Source organism: Psittacula echo (assembly GCF_963264785.1).
Source record: "Psittacula echo genome assembly, chromosome: 5".
Lineage (NCBI taxonomy): Eukaryota > Metazoa > Chordata > Aves > Psittaciformes > Psittacidae > Psittacula > Psittacula echo.
In genome coordinates, this window is record NC_137739.1 from 81,879,470 (window position 1) to 81,904,631 (window position 25,162).

Consider the following 25,162-nt stretch of genomic DNA (forward strand, 5'->3'; position numbering starts at 1 on the left):
ATGGCTTCTGCACATGGGGAGAGATACCGGATGCAAGAGCTTCTGCAACAGCCAGGCCGTTCTCACACAAGAAAGAGGCACCAGGAATTTCAGCACTGCAAGATTAGCTGGAGTGAGTGGATCACCTAACCCTATGCTTCCTTTTCAGCCTAAAAGTAAGACGGGAAATGCCCACAGTGCCTGGCAGCCTTTCCTTGGTTGGGTAAGCCTTCCCTAAGGATGTTCCTTTCCCATAGCTTGTGCTTTCTCACCAGGGCTTTCACACTGGAGGCAACCACCTGCGCTGAGCTGTGGATGAGAAGAGAGCTACATCTTTTAGGGCAAATCTCTTGGCTGTTTCTGTCCTTCTCAGTTAATTAGGAGGGAGAGCCTTCATTCTCCTACAGTGCTTATCAGATGTGGGCTCTGGTCTCACAGTGGACTGTCCTGTCCTCTCCTGTAACACAGAAAATGTCAGAGAAGTTAGGAATTTCACGATACCAAAACCTGAGCCATGTTGAGAAAACCTGTCTGTTGTTGTCTGCTGAAACACTGGCTATGGCACTCTTGGCTGAAAAGACAATGAGAGCAGAAAGGTGACTTGCTTGCCTTTGCACTGAGGAAGTAAAAGGGATTCTGCTTAGCAATGGGGAAGGCTTTGAGGAAATGCCAGAATCAATAGCAAACCTGTCACCTACACTGGGGTCCCCTGATCCTGCCTGGGACTCTCAGGAAGACATGTTTTTCTCTCTAATAGTCAGCAAATGCAATTTGGTGACCAACAGTTTTATGCATGGATGAGATTCTTGTAAGGTACTTTATCCCTTGGAGCTAACTGCAATGAACACTGGGAATTTAAACTTGACAATAGTGTATCACGTCCCATATGTCAAACAAGAAAAGGAAACGTAAAGGCATATCCCACCAGCCCTTGCTGGTTTTATTCAGATTCCAAGATACTGTTAACTTTCTACAGATGAAAATAGTTATTACAGGATAAGTTGGTGTAGTAATCCTAGTGTTTTTGAGTGTCTAATGGAAGACTACAGTGATGCTGGTAATAACAAGGATCCTATGCAGGGCATGCCTTTCACAAAGAAAGACTAATTTAAGAACTTTATATATACTCAGTAATAAAAAGGTATTGCACTTATGTACAAGCACAGGTCTCCAATGAGTCAGAGCTATCAGAAGCAAGGTTATGTTTTATGTAAGAATAACCAGACCAAATAACCTTGCAAACCTGAGCTACTGTCAGTATTTGTCTGCGATGTTGATTACCTCTTGAACTGCTTCTGAAATATTTTCTGAATTTAAGTTTACTCTGAGTTTGGGTAGTGTTAGCATATATGTAACAACAAGTATCTATACTCCATATTTGTCATGGGGAGGAGCATACAGAGCCTTCCTAAAAGCAATATAATATTCCTGGTGGACAGAAACATCTCCTCTTCTGCTTATCTAACTTTATTGTCCAAATTTTCTCAAGCCATTTCACTTTTTATGTCCTAATGTGTTTATATTTGAATTACAGATAAATACATATATACATTTCTTATGAAAGTCAATGTATTTATCTTATTAAAATAAAGGGCATATGGGTCACCAGCAGCAATGATGTGGATCAGGCAAAATTGCACAGCCATTGCAAAGCTAAAGCTTGATTCTTGTTATGATATTTGGCATTGCTGCCATGGAGGTTGCTATGATCTCTCAATTTCTGACATCAACTTGAACATTTTTGCTTTTATTCAGATAGGCCACCATATATTATTATTTTTAAGGTGCCTGAAGCATCATACCGCTATGAGTCACATTAGCTGCATCTTCCTGTATCCCTGGGAAGTAGAGATGGCTGTTTCTAGTAAAGGTACTGACCAGGAGTAAATCAGAAAGGCTTTGGTGGAATCTGTATCCTCCATTTCTCCAATGCTCAGAAAGGTGGTCTGTGAAATCTGAGGGCAAGATGTGCTGAAGCAAGAGGAGCTGATGGCATTGCTAGGGCATGATATGAAAAAGCCTGTGATATAGGGATGAGACATAAATGACAGTCTGTAGGCTTCAGAAGAGCTAGAAAGGATGGGAAAGAGGCTGAAGAGGGTTATCATCAAGAATGACTGAGAAAAGTCAAAAGAAAATGCACAGTCTAGCTGATCTTTTATTTGTCCTTATCTGTCCTTTTAAGAAATCTTTGAATAATCAACTGTGATCTAACCCACGTCTTTGAGCATTAATGTTAAGATTGGCCTAGCTCAATCATTGGTTGTGCTTTTAGATCATGCTGATTGTAGTCTTACACACCATCACATTAGTAAGGAAAACCAAAATAATATCACAGAAAAATGCCTCAAATGATGAACAGTTCAAGGCAGAGCAACTTTGGGTGATCTGCATCTCACCAGTAACTCATCAGTTATGGACAGACACCAAATTTCCATAAGTGTGGGTATCTAAAAGTGTTCCAACACAGTTTTTCTGCTCCTTGAGCTGCACTAAATGTATCATTTCCTGGGTCTCTGCCCCACAAGTCAGGAGTGCATTGCCTTCAGACAGCTGTAGAAGTCCTCTCCTCTCTGTTCTTCTCTCTGACATTCCTCATTTGTCCCAGCCATATCTCGGATGCTTATGAAGCAGCTGCTGAACTTCCACAGATTGCAGCCTGGAATTTCACAGAAAACCCAACTCCGTATTTCTCCTTTAATATGCCTGGGCATGAGCTATTATTGCACAGCCTGTACTTAAACAGCAGTCCCAAGTCAAGTGGTCCCATTCACGATCACAAACTGAAATATGGTAGGAAGTTTGTACCCATTCTGGTACTTGCAGCATTGCATTTTGCATTCTTTACTACCTTCGTTATCCCAAAACCTCTTCTTTGTTGTTTCATTTGAATGAATCCATGAGAGGATTTTCATTTATATGCTAATAGAGTTTTTGCCCAAGGGTGTTTTTCAGCTTCACATTGCAACAGAGTGAATCACGTATTAACAACACAACCAAGTTCCTCAATATCAGGTTCCCTCAGCATAAGGAACTTTGGAAACAAGTGATTAAAGAGGATATACTGATTGCTCAGGGTGGGATTCACCTCACTTACCTTCTGCCATTCAGAACTCAGGTGTCAAGCATGACCTGGACATTTAGGCTTCTCCAGAAGAATCCAATATAGAGGGGCTTAGTCACTACCTGCAGTTGCCACCCTTAATTTTAACTCCATTCAGTAACAGGGAACACACGCAACTGGCTTCAACTAGAAGTCTAACTTTCAGATGGCTTAATTTAGGTGACGTTAAGCCTATCCAAGTGCATGCCTTGTGCAAATGCCATGTTTGCCTCAAAAGGAGTAGTGCTTCATTGCAAAAAGCAATTTGAACTAATTTAGGAAATTCAGTACTAGTGTCAGCTTTGAATCAAAGTTTACCTTTGGCTGCCTATGACTTGATCTTAAAGAACACGTATTTCATATCAGGATGGCTTGAGTCAGGAAAGAAGGGTTAGTTGTTAGGCAACAAGCACTTCTTAGTCACCTTCCTAAGGGATCTGGAGACTTCTTCCCCCATCTCATTTCCTTTTGTCTTAAAACCACAGGTAAATGAAAACCTGCTTGCATGCAAAAACCTCACACCCATTAGCTTCCATACATCACAGAAACAAGACCTGGAGCTGATAATCTTTGTGGGACTCAATTACAAAGAAATTGTAACTAATGTTCTCATTCTCCTGTTGTGGTATTACACCTCTTCTAGGCACTTCAATCAAGGATACCAGTAAGCTGTAGCAGAAGAAATAGAAAATGTCTGTGGTTTTGTCTGTACAGTTACTTTTCTCTAAACTGTTTCTGGTCACCATTTTTACAGAAATGCGAGTGCTCATATAAGGCAAAGCATTGGCTAAAGTGTGGGAGAGGTTTGTGACTATCCTTTTCCTATTGCTGTAGTTTACCTAATTCTGGTTTCAGTCAAACAGTTCCTGTTCCATCACAAAGTTTTGATATGATCAAGGTGGGAAAGGAAGTTCATAACAAACATTCAAATCAAACTTTTGCAGAGATAGAAAACTGTATGTAAAGACCTGCTTTCCTTGTAACACCAGCTTTTCATATTGATTCTTCTGTGTATATAAGAAAAGTATGTAATGAGACTGCTAGAAGTGATCGGATTTGTGCCTAGTTTCTGTCAGTCAAGGTCCTCATACAACACTCATTGCCACAGGTAGAGTGGCTGTGATTTCATACTTATGCAGGTCTCTAATAGGAAGCATCATGCTTTGTCATCCTGTTAATCAGAAGTCCTTTCATAAGCACCACTTTTAATCATTTGGGAGGACTTTCAAGGCAAATGTGTGTGTGCCTAACACTGCTTGCATAATGGATTAGAAAATTTACTCACTGAGCTTCCTAGAGGTGTGCTGAATATATGCAGATCCTCATTAGATGAAAAAGTCATAAAATGTACAGGATCAGTCCATTAAATTCCATTAATATATTAGTAATGCTCAGCTGGCTGGTGATTTGAATAAGATTGCTCAGAAATCTGAATGTTTTTTGCATCAGAAAATGTCAGGTTTGAGTTGGGGAGGAATGAAGAATTAAAATCCTTAAAATGTGAAATTATTTTAGTTTGTTTAAATATTTCATAATTTTTCAAAGTGAAATGTGTGAACATCATTTGAATTTGTTAAGATGCATAATATATTAAATGTAAAGCCCAGAAGTAAGTAAAACATTTCAAATGGAAAAGTCATACATTGTATTCTAAGGAGCACAGAAATGTTGCTTATCAAATTTCTCCCTTCTTTCATTTCTTTTGGAGCAGAACATTACAATAAAAACAAACACATACACACAAATCATGATGAACAGCACTTTTCAGAGAATATTCCTTCACAAGAATTCTTAATATCTTCATACATAAATGTCTTCCTTCTAATGATCATCCCTATGTTTTTTATTTTATTTTTTAGTATGGAGACAATAGCATGTGGAATTCAAGGTCTTTGTGTGGAGACAACATGTAGCTGTTAGGCTATTGTTATCATCATTTTTAGATTATCTCTGTAAGGTTACCTCTCACAGGCAATCTCTATCAGATCATCAGTCAGGTTATGGCTATTACCACATTTTCATGAACCCCCAGGTGGGAATGATTTGGTCTCTCTCTCAGCACACTCTGCTCAGTCACAAGACCTGCAGATAGGAAGGTTCACACCTTACAACAGACGTGCTCTTTGAACAAGTGACGTGGGTGGGAAATTTTCCTACTTCAGAAATCATGGAGGGGTGGAGCTCTGACTCAATGCAATAAAGCACCTGCTCAGCAGCTTCTGACACTCTTCAAGGCTGTAAATTTCTTTTAGGAGGCACTGGCTACTGTGGAGCCTGATACCCAGGTGCCATTCGCAGCACCTACTTTTAATGCAGAAGCGATCTCAATGGCATCAAACTCTGCCTTTCCTCAGGTAAGTGGGAAACAGAACAAGCCTGGCAGGAGCCTCTGGGTATTTGACTCAGATTTGTCCCCAGCCTATAAATAGGTCAAATCCACTGTTATCTGTTTAACATAAATATCAAGAAAAATTGTTATTCTGTTTTCTTTGCTATTTCCATCTACAAGAACCTGGAGTCGGTATCTTGGCACATAACATTACAAACAGCTGCCGCTTTCCTGGCACATTCATTTTATCCACCACAAACAATGAGGAGGTGTGAATTGCCCATTCCACACTGCAATTCTACACTGAGGAATTGAAATAAGTAGAAAAATTGGTCTTTGTTCTCTTTTCAATCCCTTGTCCTCCTTCCCTCTACAGCATTCAAGCAGCAAATCGAGCCCCTTGGGAAGTGAAGAAAGAAAATGGATGATGCACTATGTACCCCCAAGCAACGTTGATGCTAAGGTACCAACTTCATCAAATTAACATAGGTGGGACTAAACCAATATTTCATTGAGAAGGGTAGGAACTCTTTTTATTGCCCTCTCAAGTATGGTTATTAAAGATTCACATGCGTATTTAGAAATAGGAATGTTTCATGAAAGAAAATTTTCTTTAGGTGGAATATCAGCATTATTTTTTTTATGCCATTCCTTTATGTATTTACACAAAGTGTGTTATTTTCATGGTTTTATTACTTAGAGAAATTCCTTAGTGAAAATGTTTTAAATTTATTGTTAAAGTGGGACTGACTTTGGCCTTCTCCTAATGCTATCTGCCTTTATTAACTTAAATGGAGTTTTAGCCCAGCATGAATGGAGAATGTTGCCAGTGTTGGAAAGTCAGAGCATGGCAGCCAGCAGTCCTTTGGGATTGGATCATTAATGCCAGTTTCCAGAACAAATGCTTACTTTGATCACTGTGCTCCTGGTTTTGAATATGTCCTCTCTCCTCTGTAGTCATGCTTGGCAGAAAATTGGCATTGAAGGCACAGACTTGTGCAAGCTGGCCAATTTCTGCCTCTTATTGGCACTGGGTTTCCTGGGCAGCTCTCATTAATTTCCTTGAGTTTTGCATGCCGTAGCTTGCCATCTGCAGCAGGAGAATAATCATTAGTAGAGAGATGTTGTAAAGAATAACATGTTTTTAGCAGATCTTTGAGTCCTAGAACAAGTGAAGTGCAAAGCTTTCTTTAATGCTAATGCTCAAATACTTGCTCAAGTACTTGCTTCAGTTTGATAGGACTTTGTGTAGCTGTATGATAAACTGAATAGTCACTGGCCTGGGTTTAGAGAAACATGCCCAGGTCTGCACATAGAATTTAGTTGTGTTGCCTACCTACAGTGCAAAGCCAAATATGCTTCACTGCTATATTTTCAGGAATATGTAATAACCTTGTGAAACCTCATTCATAATTTAAAATGGATAGGAGCATCAAGAGAGCATCTCTTTATCTGTTTCAGGGAGTCTAGAGTTCACAGTTTGCCTTCTAGCACCTTACACTTAAATACAGGAAAGATGAAGCATACTAAATGAAGATCATAAATAGTTATAAGGTAGCCCATAATTACAGTAAATCTAGAAAATTTATCACCAGATATTATTTATTAGTCTATCCTATACAGAATAATGCACTATTTACAAAAAGGGGGGGGGGGGGGGAAATGGTATTTTCCTTGGCAAATTATCAGCTTAAAAAATAGCTGTTGGCTCACCATCTGTGAATGTGCTGAAAATATCTATACAGTAATGCAAAGAGCAAAAACTAGAAGCATAATCTCAGCTCAAGATTAGTAGTATTAACATAGGTGGGGAGGCTCACCAAAGTGTTCTGGTAGGCATGAAATGAGAAACCAGAGAATTTCACTCAGTTTTTGATTTATGTGAGAGATACGCATGAATTTGATGCACATTCCTTAATGGTTTGCTGCAAAACTAAAAAAAGGCCTGACTTTACTAGGGCCCTATCCCTCTTAAAAGAAGTATCTGTGATTGAATTGTGTCATGTAAGGTCACCTTTGATATGGGTAACAATAAGACTTTTTAAAGGATGCTGCTCAGTCTGACCATCACTGTCATTACAGGGGTAAGTTCAGTTTAGCATACACAGGTATCTCTTTGCTAGAGAGAACTGCAAGAGAAGTCACTCATGGATAGTTGATTACATTACCAACTCCCTGAACTAAAAATATTTTGATGTAACACAAACTATAATCATCAGCAGCAACACGTTTTCTAGTTTATTAGCTGCTGTTCAATGTATTGATACAATGAAATAATAACTACAGGGAAAAGACAATTAGTTGCATGACTTTCATTGATGGCACCAGGAATGTGAACTTCAGTTATAAGATGTTATTTTTCTCCTTGAATTTTCATGTATGGTATTTGGCCACCAGAAAAGTACTAGTTTTTCACGAACCGTCTCCTCTAAGAAGCCTTCATTTATCTCAAAAATCTGCTTTATAGTCAATAGTTTGCTTAATAGTTAGCAGTTCTTTTCGAAAGCATTGGTGTCTCAAATTATAATGATGATACTCACTGAATTTTGTTCCTCCTTTGACGCCTTAAGGAGGGGATGAAAATGTTTTCTAGAACAGATTGGGATTTTTCTGAAGGACTTTGATTTGGGTGACATGACCATCTGAGTGTTATACTGAGAGAAAGTGAGAGGAGGTTTAGAGCGCAAACTGGTTTGAGTGCTGTGAAAACCCTTTTCTAACTGGTAAAAATGTTAAGAATATGAAGATAAAACTAACATTTTCATTATTCCTTCAAATTTGGAGTAATCATGGTTCTTGGGGGCAGGCTAATAGCACAGGTTTTGCTAATAAACCATGCTGACCCAACGAATAGACACAGGGAACAAGGCTCAGGTTGAGGGAAGCTCAGCCATGAGTTACCTGGCTGCATGTACTCTGCCACCAAATACACCTACTGAATGCATCTCTGAGGTACACATTGCTAGCTCTTTCTTCTGTTAATTCTTTGAATTTCTTTTTCCATTCTCTCTCTTCTGGTATTTGTTCTATATCTGAATGCTGGGTGTGCCCTGACTGACATAGTCAGTATCTTGCTGTCTCAAAGGCTTCAGATTTCCCAGGCAATAGGGTAATATTTTTCTCCTTGTATGCAGTTTTCATGCACAGCTCACTGACTTTTCTCTTACACAGCCCCTACTTCGGAGATCTCTTCCTCAAAGTGAAAGATAATTATTGCTTCTTGTTCGATCAAATTTCTAATCTGTATATTATGGCTGTTCAAGTACTCTGCCCTATTGTTACCTTGCCAAGCTCTTCAAATTTAAATCATCTTCCTGTGACACCAAATATCCCCATCCACTTTCTCACCATGATTCCACATGAGATTAGGTGTTTGAACCTTTGCATAATCTTTGACACTATCTAATCCAGGTAGTCTTATTGTTCTTCATGGTAACATGTTATGTTCTATTGTTTTGTTGGTTGATTGGTTTGGTTTTTTTTTTCTTCCTGATATAGCCTTCCCATACTCTCTTATCAGTTTGTCTTCATTTGCATGCAAAGTATGAGGTTCTTGTGTTGCATTCTTCACATAGCCTCTGCTCTAGCCTGTTGCAATGGCACTCAGGAGCAAGCACACAGCCAGTGCTTGGTGTAAACGTGTCTCCACAGAACCCTCCCTTATTTCTGTTTCTGTCACTGTACTTAAAAAGTACATACGCATCTCTGACAGACTTTAAAAGCACATGTTCCAAAATACTGGCTGAAGAACTGGTGGTGCCATTAAAGATGGCTAAGAAAGCTCCAAAACTAAATGCCATTCCTTTAACTCTTTCCTTTATTTCTCCTGAAATACGTCTGCTGAAGTTTTTCTGTAGTTCTATAATTTGAGTACTATTTTTGCAAAAGTTATAGAAAGAAATGGTGAAACCCAGTGAGTGTTTGTTCTTTAAGAACAAAACAGGTTGAGGTAAGAAGACACAGTTATTCCTTTCTGGTGAAAAAGGAATTGCCTAGCAGCAATCTTGAAACAATAATGTGGAGCTGGCTCAGCCCAGATTCTGATGATGCTGAGGTCTTCCCTCCCCTGTTTAGAACAAACAGCCCTGTAAAATATACTGTGCCCTACTTATGACTTCAAGCAACAGTGATTAAATTCCTATTTAGTTTTGAAATACACCCACCCAGAAGTCAAGACCATCTACTTCCTGTAGACTGATAAGAAGAATGCATTTGTTCAGCCCTCTTGTTAAAAAAGCCCTTAAAAGCCCTCTTGTTTTGGGTGTGGTGTTTCTGTACCTTATAGCAAAAAGTATTAGCATTTTAACTACTCAACTTACTGAAAACATTCTGACATTACATTTCCTGGTTATAAGCCTGAGCTTGTGGGCAAAGCTTTATATTTATTTTAGGCACTGGTTAACTTTTATATAGTTTAACTTTAATTTAATTGTAACATTTTTATTTTCCCAAAAATTCATTCTTGCCATTTCATTGGGTAAGTTCCTAGCTTGAGAATTACTGCAATTTTTCGCAAATTTGTTTTATGACCTTCATGTATTTCATCTTCATAAGGATCAAAATTATTTGGAAGTTAAGCTATATTCTGTCATGATAAATTCCCCATGGTCCAATGCTTTATGCGCTTCAGCTGATGTACTGTGTTCTCTCACTGATTTCTTATACTTTGACCTTTTCAGCAGTCTTTGACTTTGGTCACAGTAGCAGCATCTGTGAATGTGATTTCTCTTGTTTCACTCGATAGTTTCTCTTGTTATTTTGAAGTTTCTCAGGAATTAGATAACATCTCCTAATTATTTAATCATCTTCTACCAGTGCTCCTCTATTTTTACTTCAGATAATCTTTCCAGAATTTCGTTCATTGGCTTTCACAACGGCTTGTTACTTTGGCTGCCTTTGTTATTGTTTCATGAGGTGATTTTACTCTATTTTTTCAGACTTACTCTGATTATTGATCTGTTTGCCTTCTGCCATCATCTCAACTCCTCCTCAAGCTCTTCCTGAATATCCATGACTATGATCAGGACTACACGTCACTGAAGTGGTCAACTATTGCTTGACCATGATACGTACTGTGTATCTTCAGTGTTGTCTGAATATCTATCTGCAACTGTCATTACGGTTAGTTAGTGTGGCCACTTTATAACTTTCACAGGCCCGTGTTATTAGAACTGCAAACACTTGCTATTCCCAAATCTACCTCATTTTAATGCCATAACCTTTTGTTCATACTGATACTTTGATCAGAAGTCCTTAAAAAACCCCAAACTTATTCCATTACCTGACTATTTCAAGGTAACTTTTATTATATGCTATGCTATTTATATCTTCCCCTCTTACAAAAGATACCCGATTCAGAATCTGCTGGTAATATATTTGCGTACAGATTAACGCTCTTCATGTACTCGTAGCAGTCAGGCCTCAAGATTCGATAGATTTTGCAGGAGTATTTTCTTTCCAGTGCAAAGCCTTGACATTCATTGCAGTCTTATCATGTTACCCTATCTATCTAATGAGACTTATTCCCACTATGATCATACATCAACTTGGAAATTTATTACTTGGCACAGTGTAAAATTTATCATTTCCTTCTGCTTCTGTTCGTAGACTATGACAAAGGTACCATCCCCAACTGCTCATTCACCCTTTTCACTCAGTCTCTTGTGTACAACCATGGTGCAACTCTTTCCTTCCTATAAACTTCACATATTTTGATAAGTTTTCCACAACTGTTCCCACAATCAGGGAATCAAGATAGCCATCTGTATTGTAGCCACAGTAAGTTTTGCCTATTTCCTGCATCTTTTGCTGATACCCTAGTTGCTCTAGCTGCTGCTAATGGCCATGCTGGACATGTTCTCTGAAGATGTGAAATCCCTAAAACAGATGTGATTGACCCAACTTTTACAGACTCAGTTGGTCAGGCCTGACATCTTCAACAAGGAATTAGGGATAGCCTCCTTTGAGATGGACTGTAATCAAAACCACGTACGTGGTTATCTGACTGGTAGACATGGAGTAGTATAACTGTATTTGGTAAGGAAAACTTCTGTTTCCACAAAGCAAGGTAGGAGTGCTTGCCTAAAGCTGTGTATCGCCTTGGTGGCCTGAGACATTCCCTAAGGTGCTAACACTTATTCTTAGACACATCTACATTATGAAAATGATTCCTTTAAAAACTAGTGAAAAAATACCGGAATACTTTTCTTCGTTTTTAATCTCTTTCTCTTCACTTATCCAAAAATTGTGTTAAAAGTAGAAACTTTAGTATAGGCTTTAATTCTACCTATAGCACAACACAGGCTCTTGGACAATAGTCAACCAAAATTGGAGCATCTCTGATTTGTGGATTCATTGAATTTTGTGTTGTCATATTGGATGCTGGTGACCACATGTACGATTTAAGGAAGCTGGCTAACTGAACTTTCTCTGCTTATTTACACCACTTCCACTTTCTTATTCACCCTCTTCTTCTACACCTTCTGTTTGTATGCTTAGATAACGGCAGACTTTACAGGCTGATGAAGTTTGTGGAAAAGCTAATTTGTATTTTTGCTGTGAGGCCAACTGGAAGAGAAGACTTCAGCAGAACCTGGGTGCTTTTCAGTGTTCGGTTGTCATTAACACTAAATACATGTATCCCAAGCTTTAAAGCACATCTCCTTTGTTATTTTTTTCAGCAGGAAGAAATGTCACCTTACTCCCTGCTCACTGTAAGAATCATAAAGTTGACAAATGCTCATCAGGCAGATTTTTGTAAGTACCAGATTTTCTTACTGATGTTACACAATTCGCAGATTATTGTACCAGCCCCTGCTTGTGCTAGCTGCTGCACAAATGCAGAACTCCGAAGTCACACTAGCTAAGAAATGACTATCAAAGCCAATTTCTGCCATGGAATATATATATATATTTACAATTTTAGAAATTTCTTGGTTGGTTGGTTTTTAAGCATTCAGCAACAGGTCAATGCCAAATAGGTTACTGACTAAATCTTTAAGACTTTGATCAGCCAGCAAAGCACAGAATTATACGTTACTTATCTGATGAGTTGGCTCGGACCTGTAAAAATATCTTAACACCAGTTTTAATACCAAAGTGTTTATATCCCATATCTATAACAAATATATAGAATATAGATCTGAAATCCTTACACATCAGTTGGTCTTAATTCCTTGCTCTAAAGAGCCCTACCACATCTCAGAAATTCGGTGAGGGTATATAGCGTACCTGTTCTGAGCATCAAGACATCAGCTGCATTGTTATGTTTCTCACTTTTGCTCCCCCCCCCCCCAAAGATGTATAACAAATCTTTTGGGGATGGGAGTATGGAGCACAGTTTACATGCAATGTAATATTCTGAGAACATGTGATATTTTAGCCAACCCTTACCTGGTCCTCCACTTTCACAGAGGTTTTTCTATGGACAATTTTCTCATGCTCTTCCTACATGTGCCTCTTGAACTTGGCACATCACTAATAACTACAGTTTTACTTATGTTTACAATACTCTTCTTCCTTCTCTTGCTGCGCATTTTCTTTTCTCTGTGGGAGATCATGCTGAAGTTTGTTAGCCTTCACAAACACCCCAGCCTCTCCACTGCCCAACATCTCACATAACATGTTACCTCACTCCTCTGACTTCCCAATGGTTAATATTTTTAGAGCAGCCAAAGGATCCATCAAACTGAAAAGTCATCTGCAGTTGCTGTTTGCACAGAGCAAGCATCAGTTCTTTTGCTATGGTACTCCAAAATGCTTTAGTTTTACCAAAGCTGCCAGGAAATGGCTGCACACCACGTGCCAAGGACTCTTTCAGATTGTCTTGATACGGTCCTAGAAATTAGAAAATCGGACAATATCTATGAGACAACATGTCCAAAGAAATAAGATGAGGCACCCCATGCTGCTGGTTAACTAGCAGCTCTGCTCAGGGTTACTTTGGCCTGGAAACCTCTCCTTCAGAGGACTGGTTTGGACTAGACTCCTCACTAGGGGATAGGCAGAATGGATCCTGATTACATCGCAGCTCTAAAGGTCCATCGTTCCATGAAGAAGAAATTCATTAGACAGACTTCAAGGAAGGCTAAGGACATGGCAGGGTACCTTCCTGTTTTCTCAAGTGAGCACCACTTGACTTCTACAGGATAATTTGGAGATGGCAACATTTTCACCCCAAACACTGACGTTTGGTTTTGTCTTCATCTTCTAACTGAACAATATTCTAGTAATGAATTTTCTCACCATCTCTTTGTATTCTGCTCACTTTGATGTTTCAAGAACATAGATGTCACCACCATCAGTTTTCCAACAAAATGGAGAGAAATGTTCAGTTCACATGATCTGTAATATTGGGTTGCAGAGAGTAGAAGTAGTATCATAGGATAGCAAAGAAAGTCAAATTCATTTCCAGTTGTTTTGACAGCTGTGAAACACTGCATATATGTATAAAGCCTCACCTTCCTTTGAAGTGCTTATTTAATTGATTCTAGTATCACCTTTGATCTAGAATGGAAACTGAATGACAAGATAAAAGCCATGATTCACTGGCTTATGCAAAGGGATTGCACAAAGTAAAATTACGCTGCATTCTCAGAAAACAGTGTTACTGTCATGACCTTGTTCTCCATCCTGAGGGCAGTGGGTTTCAGAGAAGTTTGCACAATAAGATGCAGACATTTAGAAAATTCCCATTATCACCAAAATATACATCACTGAAGTAGGGATCAAGATGTGTGGGCTCAGATTTTAGCTCTGCCAACAGACTTGTTTAAGTTTAGGCAAGTCAACCAAGCACTCTGTACCAGTGTTGCCCTGTCTATAAAACATGGGTAGCAGAATATCTTCTGCACATTTTCATCTTTTGTCTATTTAGATGATACGCTCATTTTGAAAAGGGGTTATCTCTTAAGTGTGGAGGTAAGTCCTATAAACAGTGAGATCTTCAGATTCCTTTGTTAGTTACCAATAAACAAGATTTGGGGTCCAGCTGGTGAAGAGAAGGAACTTGGCAATGATTGCATCTGTTTTCACACGAAGAAAAACATTAAACCAAAAAGAAGCCACCCCACTTCTCCTCAATGGATCAATTAGTCCTTTTCATGCACCTACTGTCACTCCACCACTTTTGTGGGCTCCTCTACACTTATGTAATGTTCAATTCTGACATTTGCTTTGTACTTCATATAGCTGGTTTCTACTTTGCCTTAGCATGCAAATGCTCTTGACAGACCTGAGCTAATTAGTTTCCACTGTATTCCTAAGTGACCTTTATGCCAATTTGCAGTCATGGGTCAAACACACACTTCTGGCACTCCTAGATCTCACTGTGGGCATTAGAGAGAAGGACACCCAGATAAGATCACTTATACTCATCCTGCTGCCTTGCATATGCTGAGTGTCACCACCAGACTCCAACATTCATACAAATTTAAGCTGGGGACATAGTGAGCATTTAGAAAGGAAGTAATTCTAGTGAAGTGTATGGGACTCTTACAGTCTGGCTTCTGCTTTGCAGTGGTATTCCCCTCCTCAATCCCAGATCACAGACAGTCTTAGGTAAAAGAATGACTCCAATGGTGTGTTCGTATTTCCTGACTCTATTAATGGCATCACTTCTCCTAGAGAATTCCCTTGTGTAGGAGGAATATCTGGGCAGGATGAGGTGGTGGAGGAAATGATGTAGCTCCTTAATGGATTGCTAATATCCCTTCTAGTGACTCTTGTTTCCCGAAGGAAGCCAGGCAATGTGAGAGGACTGTGGTGGCACAGGCTCTCCAACACCTTCCAGCTGCTATCATTAAACAAGTGGGTTATTGGGTGGCCACACAGAGCTGCACCAAGCTCCCAGCCCACCTTCATCGTCATTAGCATTTGCTTACTGTTTTATGGCAGCCCCTAAAGCCTACAGCTGGATCTGACACTCTCACCCAGATCCCATAGACAATTAGTGAGGGGGGGCTGCCTCATGGCAAACTTGAAGCCCAAGCACCAAGAGAGGGGAATTGTGCTGAGTCACCATGATTAGAAGTAGACCTCTCCCCGGTCCTCAAGCAGTGCTGGTAACACAGCCCTGCAGTGATGTGGCCCTCCCTGACGCAGTTCAGTACAATGTGACAGAACAAAACTCCCTTGGATTCTGCTGGCTCTCACATAAGCCTGAAGACCTGAGTATAGAGGTCTCTGTGACAGACTGCTCTTTGAAACCATGGCAGCCCATGTGTGTACTAGCTGGTACCATATATCAAGAGCTGGCCTTCACTGTGGACACCATGTTTGGTCTCATTAACGCAGCAGGGGTGAAGAGGATGGGTGTCACATCTGGCTTGACATACTCAGCCTCAGTAGTGCTGGGTGTCTGTAACGCTGCCTGGGCTGCAGAGGTGAATTTGAGCTGTGTGTTCAGTGAGAAATTACTTGAGGCAAGTTTCAAGCTGACAGCTGCTTTTCTTCCCAGAGAGAACTTCTCTGATAGGTGTTGTCCTGACAGTTCAAGAGGCTATGGGTAGGGGGATCCCTGTGATACAGCTGTCAGAGCTCAGGCAGGACAAGGTAAAACTTGGAATAGGTTGAAATGTGGCTATGCTTATCAGGTATATTTTCTAACTATAGAGATCAGATGCATGTGGAAGCTGTCTCAGCTGTGGAATCATACCTGTTGATTTTTAGCTGGCAGGGTCAGAACACTCACACTGTTCCTTTTGGTTTTGAATCTCTTTTGTTTTTAAGCTTTGCGTGAAGGAAGACCTTGAACATTCATAAAAGAGGACCTAAGAGCCTTTCTTCTCTCCCAGCTCATGAAATTAGTTTGTGGAAACTCATCCATTTGGAAGAAATGAGATAGTTCTAGCGTGATACACTTGGAGTTGTTGCAAATCAAAGTAGTTCTCCAGAGACATCAGGGGTTATTTTTGCTACGGAAAGTGAATGCAAGCAAATTAGGAAGAATAAATCTAGTGCAGATGTTGCTACCTCAAGAATGCAAACATTGTCATGGTGCAAGAGGTAGAGGTGACCCAGGGTGTGAAAATGTGTCTCTAACTGCAGTAGCAGATACTGCACCCACTGAATCTGTGCTCTAGGGAGTAAATCCTACTTTGCCACTTGACTTAAATGGCTTGACAGGGTGGTTAGGCATGGTAGATCTATGAGCTTTTATTTCCACATGCAAGCTACAGAGCTTATTTTGAAGCTTACAGATGATGTTGCATTTGAGTGCTCCTAGAGAACCGAGTTCAGTTCACACCAGCTCTTGGATAGGCAGCAGTTGGAGGTAACTTAATATTGTTTGCATCATTCTATGCAAAGAATATGGTGAAGGAAAAACATCCCTGGAGACCATGTCTGATGACTGAGAAATGGGAGTGGCTCTCCTCCTCCTCCTTTTAGGTGAACTTTAGTAAACTGTGATTCAAGGGGAACCTGTCCGTGCAGGTGGAGAGGAATTCACTAGGAAAAAATTCTTCTGTTTTTGGTATTATGAAATGCAGTAACAGGACAGATGGGATTTTATGGTTTGCATTCATTGTTCTTATGAGACTAGTTGCTTGGTTTTCAGTACTGTAATTCTCTTTGTATTTGTGATGGAGATGAATGATTTTAACATGGGATGGCTCATTTCAGGAACATGTCACAGGTCTGTACTCTCACAGAACACCAAGCAGCTGGCTGCAGTTCTGAACTCCTTGCTTTCATCCTGAATTTTTAGCCTATAGTTAGCTTGACGATAGAGACAAGAAACAGCCCCATCAACACACAAATGAAATTGAATCAGAATTAAAACCGGGAATGAATGTCAGGGTCGCTTAGTGCTGACTTCCAAATAGACTGTGAGTTCAGATGTCTCAGCATCCACATGGGGTGACACTATGCCATCAGGACATGAAGTTGCAACACATACAATTAAAGTAAGGGCATGGCATGGCATGAAATTGTTAATAATGCTCAGCAACTGCATTAAAATTAAAGCATGAAGAAAATACAAATATAATTTTTTGTATTAGCTCCCAGGTAGCAATAAATTGGGAAATTTTCAGTAGCTCTCTTGTATGATTTTTTTCAGGGGTAAGAGGGAAGAAAAATAAAGAGGATACCATAGTTTTCATAGTACTCATCTGACATCCAACTAAATCGTTATTTTTCAGTTGTCCCACTGTTCACCTCACGGCTTAGTCTGGCTGAAATGCATAAGCTCGGTTAGACTCACAGCATGGGGAATAGCTGATACAGTCTGTAAAATTCTAGGAAATCACAAAAAAAATCACATTAATTTCATAGGAAGCAATGACCTCTCCCCGTGAGTAGGGACTTTAGATGGATTGTGGCAAAAATTAGGTATGGCATAGTCTCCTTTCTCCACGGGAAGGGAACATGCTTTGCCCTAGTGTTTTCACCTCACCCTCAAGGTCAAATTTGCTCTCAGCAGTTACTGACAATTATATGTAATCTGTCTGTGACCAACTAGCCTTGATATTGCAGAATCACACAGAGTGGCTGATGGTGTGAAGGCACCTCTGGAGAACACCTAGGACAGCCCCTTGCTTAAAGCAGTCATCTACAACAGGTTGCTACAGCCATGTCCAGTTGGATTTTGAATATCTCCAAGGATAGAAGCTTCCCAAGGATAGAGGCTTCATAACCTTCCTGGGAAGCCTCTGTCAGCATTTGACCACCCTCACAGAAAAAAAAGTTTTCCTTATGTTTAAATGGGTTTTCCAGTATTTTGAATTTTGTCCATTGCCTCTTACCTTTTGAGAAGAGTGACTTCTTTATTTCCCTCTCCTATGCTACCACTGAGGTATTTACATATGCTAATAACTTGCCCCTGAGCCTTCTCTGCTTCAGGCTGAAGAGTCACAGCTCTCTCAGATTCTCCCCATATGGCAGATGCTTCACTCTCCCTATCTTCTTTGTGGACTTTTGTTAGACTTGCTCCAGTACATCCTTACCTCTTTTGTACTGGGGAACTATTGTCCTTGCCAGTGCTGAGTAGAGGGAAAGAGTCACCTCCACTTGCTAGTACCACTCTTTCCTGTGCAGCCCATGTTGGCTTCCCTATGTTGGCCTTGTTTGCCACAAGGGCACATTGTTGGCTCATGTTCAACCTGCTGTCCACCAAACTGTACAAGTCTTTCTCTGTGGAGCTGCTTTCCAGCCTGTCCTGGTGCATGGGGTTATCCACACGAAGATGTCCAGATCTTTGCATTTCACCTGCTGAATTTCATAAGGCTCATGTTGGCCCAGTTCTCCAGTCTGTCCAGGTCCCTCTGAATGGCAGCACAGCAATCTGGTGTGCCAATCACTCCTCTCAGTTCTGCACCATTTGCACTTTTGCTGAAGGTGCACTCTGTCCCATCTTCCACATTGCTAATAAAGATGTTAAACAGCATTGGCCTCAGTATCAGCACCCAGGGTACACCACTAGTGACTGGTCTCAAGCTGGCCTTAGCGCTGCTGATAACAGTGCTTTGAGCCTGGCAGTTCTGCCAGGTTTTAACCCACCTCACTGTCTGTTTAGCCTGTGCTTTGTCAGTTTGACAAAGAATTGTCAATAGTTTATTTTAAGTAAACATATATACACGTGGAAAGATATTTTTAGGAAGTAGACTCCTGAAAATGTGTTATCAAAAAAAGCACTCCAGCATATCAGCAAATTCCAGATAAAACAGTAACAAAAGACATTCATAAATGCTCCCGCACTTCATTCATTTTTGGCTCTGAGTTTTAGCACCGCCAGGTTTGTCAGGTCTAGCACAAGTCTTGTTTTCCACACTGTGTGGCTGAAAGCTGGAATTTAAAAAAGGGTAGAGCATTTCAGTTTTCATTCAGAAGAATAAAGGAAAATAATTTGCCTTTGCAACTACAGCAAAAATACAGAGATGTGTCCTTCCTGCACCCTACAATGGCCAGAAACCAAATAGAAGAGAAATTATGTCTCAGATCAGCTGAACATTTCTGAAGTATGCCCCATATCAGCCACTTTGGCAATTTTGGGAGCATTGTACTCATGGTTTTGGAACACTTGAGATCAGCAGTGATGAGTGCTTTAATGAGAGGAGGGATGGTCTAAATGGCCTGAAGTCATGTTTGGTTCTTGGCTTTTGTACAGGCTTCCTATGTGCTCTTGAGAAACTCTGTAGATCAGAGCCAGTGATACCACTTATCAGGATGTCACAGCTCGGCAGGCCATCAGCACAGTGAGGAGAGATATTTCAGTTATGTATGTGGTAATCACAGCTCTCCAGCACATTGTAAATTGCATATTACACTGGTAACTGCCAAAGTCAATATATTATCCTTTCACTTTGACTTTGTAAAAATCTGTGGAATTAATTTCAAAGACAGAAATTCAACCTGCATCCTTCGTGAGGGAAAACTCTGAGCAGTGTCAAGATACAAATCCTTTCTGCCATTTCATTTTTCCTGGGAAGAGATGTGGAGTAGGAAATAGCTTCCAGGTCTTTCAGGTATTAGCAAACACCAGGAAAAGGCTTCAGCTACCTAATGACCTTCTGCAAAAGCAATTGTACTGCTACTAGGCTTCTCCCTTCCTGCCCCACCTAAGGAGACAATGCTCTAGGTAGCTGGAATAATTAATTTTCCCTTGTGAAGGGTTAATAACCAGGTATGCCAGACATCTATTACCTAAATCAGGCTCAAGCCCAATTCTTTAAAGATTTCTCACAAATCTAAATTGCCACAGATACATTTTACACCCAGTCCTCAGGCTCTGAGATTCACTCTCTCCCTGCATTGGTCACAGTTTCTCCTCCTGCTAAACTTGCAGAGAGCTGAAATGATGTTGAGAAAGAGCAATTTAAGACTCCTGGGTGAACACGCTGTTCTATCCATTGGCTAGGACTCTAATTAAAAAAAAAAGTGTAGTATTTTGCGTAGTTACTTGAACACACTCCTTATTTAAAATAGCACTGTGATAAACAATACATGAATTTCATCCAGCTCTGTGATTTCTATCTTCCTGGTTTGGTCAATGCGTATCAGGAAGAACTGGCCATCTCTCATCTATTTTCAGGCTACAGAGCATTTCGATGTCTTCACTTCTTGTGTTTTCTACTGCCTTTTTTTCCTATAGTAAGCCAACCTGATTGCTACGTGAGCCTCTGGTTGCCAACCGCTTCAGATGAAAAATTCCACACCCAAACCATCAAAAACTGCAGAAATCCCGTGTGGAATGAAACTTTCTACTTCCGGATCCAGAGACGGGTCAAGGTACACGAACCTAAAGTTCTTTTCTTCATTTCATCTCTATGCAACTTCTTTCAGTTTAGCCCAAAACAGGATGTCATGTCTTCTAATGCCTTTCTGAGTTCACTTAAAATTCCCCTAGCAAGCTGGAGCAAAACAATTAAATGATTCTGGCTTTTTCTGGAATCCACTTCTCTCTTAACAGAGTTCTTATTTATATATCAGTAATGTGACCTCCTTGGAGAAGGCTGATGGGGCCAATGACAGACTGACAACACAGAGAAACTATGAAATGAAAATATGGAGAAACTTTATGAGAAAAACACATATTTCCCTGAAAAGGACATGAAATAACAGTATATTAATGCCAGAAAGCTGCTACATTCCAATATGATTAAGATCTGTACTCAGTTTGCTGCTGATAATTACTCTACACTAAAATGCCTATGAACTGAAAGTGGAAAGCCCAAGGACATAGAAAAGTGCTTATTGACATGAAGCGACCTCTATTGCCCCATTGATAAGGGGTGATATAGGACTTCTAGCTATCCATATCCCTTCCTAAAAGATTGCATTTTTGGTGAGAGCTACTCAAAAGCGTAAAAAGGTGATCCAAGAGAAGCCTCAGTCTGGACTTAATTGATGGGTCTAGAAGCTGTTTCTTATAAAGCAGATTAAACTAATTTTCTTATTCTTGTGATATTTTGTCATCAATACTTCCTATTTCCTCTCTGTAAAGCAGGTGCTGAACCTTGAAGAGCTACAGAATGTCATGCTTTTAAGTATATGTTAACGAATTGGACATTTCTAATTTCTTTTCCCAGAATATTCTGGAAATTACTGTTTCTGATGCTGACGTTGTTCATGATGATGACCAGGCAATTGTGCTTTTTGATGTAGCTAAAATCCCTCTTGGGGAAAGAGTGTTTATGACATTCCCACTAAACCCACAGGTAAGAGCTCAGTCAGACATTTAGTTCATCTTGACATCCATTCTCTTCTCTCCCATTAAAGAGGTGTGCTGCCTCTTCTGTCTTTTACCCCTGGGACCAGCTGGTAGTAAAAATGTAACAAGATTTATTAAAATCTTGGGAATTGCACACCAGTGACAAAATAATCGACCTTCTCAAATTCCTGCCGGTTTCCTCTGTCACAGATCCCTCCCAAATTCCCAAGCCCCAGAAGAGATGCAATTTTAGGGAAGCTTTGTGCTTTTAATACCGTGGCAAAAAATGACAGAGTTTATAAAATCCTCACAAAGATTATAAAAAGAAAAGCAATACAAGGACAGGAAAAAGGCCTGTTTCCACACTCTTTTAAACATAAGTCTTAGCATATTTTGTTTAGCACGTAGAAGCTGGCAGGGAAGAAAGTGTGAGAAATAAGGGTTCACCATGGAGATTTGCAAGCACCAAACACCCTTTGTTCTGCTGGTTCTTAAGCTCAAATCTTTTTTTTTCTGTGAGGAAGAAAAAGCTGCCTCTGTCTTCTAATGCTGACAATAGCAAGCATGAAACAGAATATTGTTACTTACTAAAGCATAAAGGAAATTGTGCTCGCAAAAAATGGAGATCTCTTTGCAAACCTCTGCACATGCTAATTGAGACTGTTTCTTACTATTTTCCTTCATTTTCAGAGGAGGGAGGAGCTGGAAGTTGAGTTTGCATTGGAGAGCATGTGAGTAAAACCCCATTATTATGGGAGCAGCAGCTTGGAGTGGTGCCTCAGTGCAGGGAAACCTTCTGTACATCCAGCACCATCTTAATAGCCAGATTCACCCTTTTCCCAAACTCAATGTGTGCATTGGCAAATCATTGTAAGAAAGGAAAATTCCATGATGTGGAGAATGAGTACAAAATTTCTAATTCTGTGACTTTTTCTTAAAATTTATATATTACTTACCTAGTTCAGAGCTGTTTGTCTGGGGCTGGTAAATCCCACTGCAGTAAGCGTACGAATAGCATCCCTTTGCTGTTAAGGCTGTTACAAGCACTTTCCAGGTACCTTATTGCATTGAATCATTTCTTCTAGGTAGTTACGTGGCATCTAGTGAAAAAGAAGCATACATCTACAAACAGTAGGAAGAAGCAAATAAATAAAAACAAAATTAGGAGAGAAAAATATGTCCTGTTCAGAACAGTTTCCAGAATATATTGTTTATAAAATACATAATATTTGCTCTTGTTTTCTAGACGGGATCCTCCTGAAGCCATCATCACAAATGGGGCAATAGTGGTAAAATATTATTTGCTTTGTTCTCTTCTTCTCTTTCCCACATGATTCCTTGCCTTCAGCTGATTCTGATGCCAGTGAGGGGAGCATTGCAAGTCTTCATTCTTTAGTGATACTTTTTCTTTTAGTAGCTTTACCTCTGCACAGGCCAGCATGATCTTAAAGGAACCCTCAGGCTGCCAACATTTTCCCTTGTTTTGTCTGCATCCATTGAAAATTACAAAGGGTTTAGCATAGCACTCTCTTCCCACACGATGATGAAATTAATTCTCCCTTTCACCGGGTCTGGCAGAAGTCTCCAGCACAGCTGGCCCCCACATTCAAGCAATGACCCTTTCTGCAATGACCCTTCAACATCTGCCAGCACTGGTGGTGACATGGCTGGATGAGTAATCTAACTCTCTCTCCTGATCACATCTATCCTAGTGTCGTGAAGTAGCCTGTTTGGAAGTTCACTTGGATTGCAGGATGAAAAATAAGCATTTTTCAGGTAAATTTATAAATTCTTTAAATGAATATTAGTGATTTTACCCTATCTAACAATGCCTAGAAATTGTATCATCCAAATATTAAGGCTTTAATTGAGCATATCTATAGTGATTTGTAAAAACTTTGCAATAAAGGAATGCCACCAGTTCTGCAGTAGTTGTAGGTTCAGGGTTCTTCAAACCAAACCTTGTTCAAGACTAGAAACAACATCATATGCTTATACATAAATCCAGGCTAAGATCCTGAAAACCTATGCTGTAGTACCGCCAAACCCTAAAGGAGCTTACTTCCTTATGCAAGATAGTCCATGGTTTTGAAGTTCTGCATATGCACAGAAACCCCTCATTTTTTGCAGGGGTTAGCCGCTCAGCAGCTGGGTCCCGCCTGACCCTGGTCAAGATCCAGAATCTAGAAGTTCCTCTGCCCACATTCCCTGAAAGGCTGGATCTGGTAGGCAATCTCAGAGCATGCCTAACACACACTGGCAAGATTAGCTGATTTCTTCATACAAATAGGGTATCTGCTGCTGAGTCACATCTTATTTTGAGGGACTAAGAACTTTTCTTGCTTATTATTTAGCCTGGGGTGAGGATGATTTGCAATGCAAAGTTCCTGATTTCATTCACTGTGTCACAATGCAACTGCAATAGACATGCAGCAGTCTAAAATTCAGTGCCATTCACATCACACTCCCCTCCGGTTTTTTGCTCAGCCCATTATCGATACAATCATCTGTTATGTTTGGCTCTTCGATCACTTTCCAAATACAAAGGAAGAGGAGAAGGAGTTTGTTCAAAGCTATATTTGCTTCTTCTCATTTCCCTTTCTCTCTTTTTTGCCATTAGAAGTAACTTTCTGTATGTATTTTATCTCATTGTTTAGGGAATGAGCTAACATTCACAGTGAAAGGATCCTTTGAAGAAACCCAGAGAATTTCAGAGAGCTGTGACTCCTGCTCTCCTCTCCCAGACCCCACTTTCTTCCACTATGCCAAATACAAGCAACCCTCTCTGGAAGTTGCACTCACAAAGAAGAGGAGCCTTTCCACCTTTGTACGTGACCACAGAACACAGTCTTATGATCTGACCTTTACATTTGTATAGGCAGAAAGAGGAGGACATTTCTGTCTGAACCAAAAAGCATTCTGTGCTCTTTTCCAGTGTGCTTGCGTGTCGTGTGGATCAAGAAGCAGAAGCATCTCCCTCGCTCTCCCTCTAAAGTTGCTCCCCTCCGAGCAGGAAGTAGTTGGCAAGGTAAGCATGCTAGCCATCGGGAATCCTTTGCAAGCTTTTGAAACTGTTGCTGGTTCCCAAGAAGCAGAAACCAAAGGCCACCTCTCTTTATAGAGAGCTGGTGTTTTCTAACCTACCTCAAATCTGGGGTGATGCATAATGAATTTGGAGGAAAATAAAATGGGAAATTCAGGGGAGAAGGAGGAATAAAAGAAATATGTAAGCCGTTGCTCATGTTCTTTCTACTGCCCGTGTCCTTAGCCAGGCTAGAAGTCTCTGTGTGCGTGGGGACGCAGGGGTGAGGCTGCAGCTCATTGTATTGCCACAGGACGCAAAGCTGTGCCACACTCGTGGGGTGCTCAGTCTCTTTGGCTTCCCCTTGTATCACATATTGTGTGGGAGACTTTAGTTTCAAGACCCATGTCTAATGCTGGGCCATTCCAGGGAGGTGAGGTGTGGCACTGCAGCTGTTTATTTGCGTACTGAGCAGTATCCGTGCAAGGTAGATACACCACAGTGGCACAGCAAAGAGAAGATGCAGACTATAGGTGTGAATACCAAAGTCTTAATTTATTAAATCAATGCACATATCTG

At 40.3% G+C, this 25,162-nt stretch overlaps 1 pseudogene across 1 annotated transcript in view; it reads left to right on the forward strand.

Annotated features, from left to right (window-relative positions):
- LOC308221332 (cytosolic phospholipase A2 epsilon-like) overlaps positions 1-25,162 on the forward strand; it is a 39,305-nt pseudogene continuing 14,143 nt past the window's right edge. Inside the window, exons 1-11 of the transcript in view lie at positions 1-202; positions 5,335-5,436; positions 5,788-5,874; positions 12,092-12,167; positions 20,503-20,639; positions 21,440-21,568; positions 22,252-22,292; positions 22,808-22,850; positions 23,274-23,337; positions 24,219-24,388; positions 24,497-24,589. The product of the transcript in view is annotated as a cytosolic phospholipase A2 epsilon-like (transcript). The remainder of the gene's footprint in view (positions 203-5,334; positions 5,437-5,787; positions 5,875-12,091; positions 12,168-20,502; positions 20,640-21,439; positions 21,569-22,251; positions 22,293-22,807; positions 22,851-23,273; positions 23,338-24,218; positions 24,389-24,496; positions 24,590-25,162) is intronic.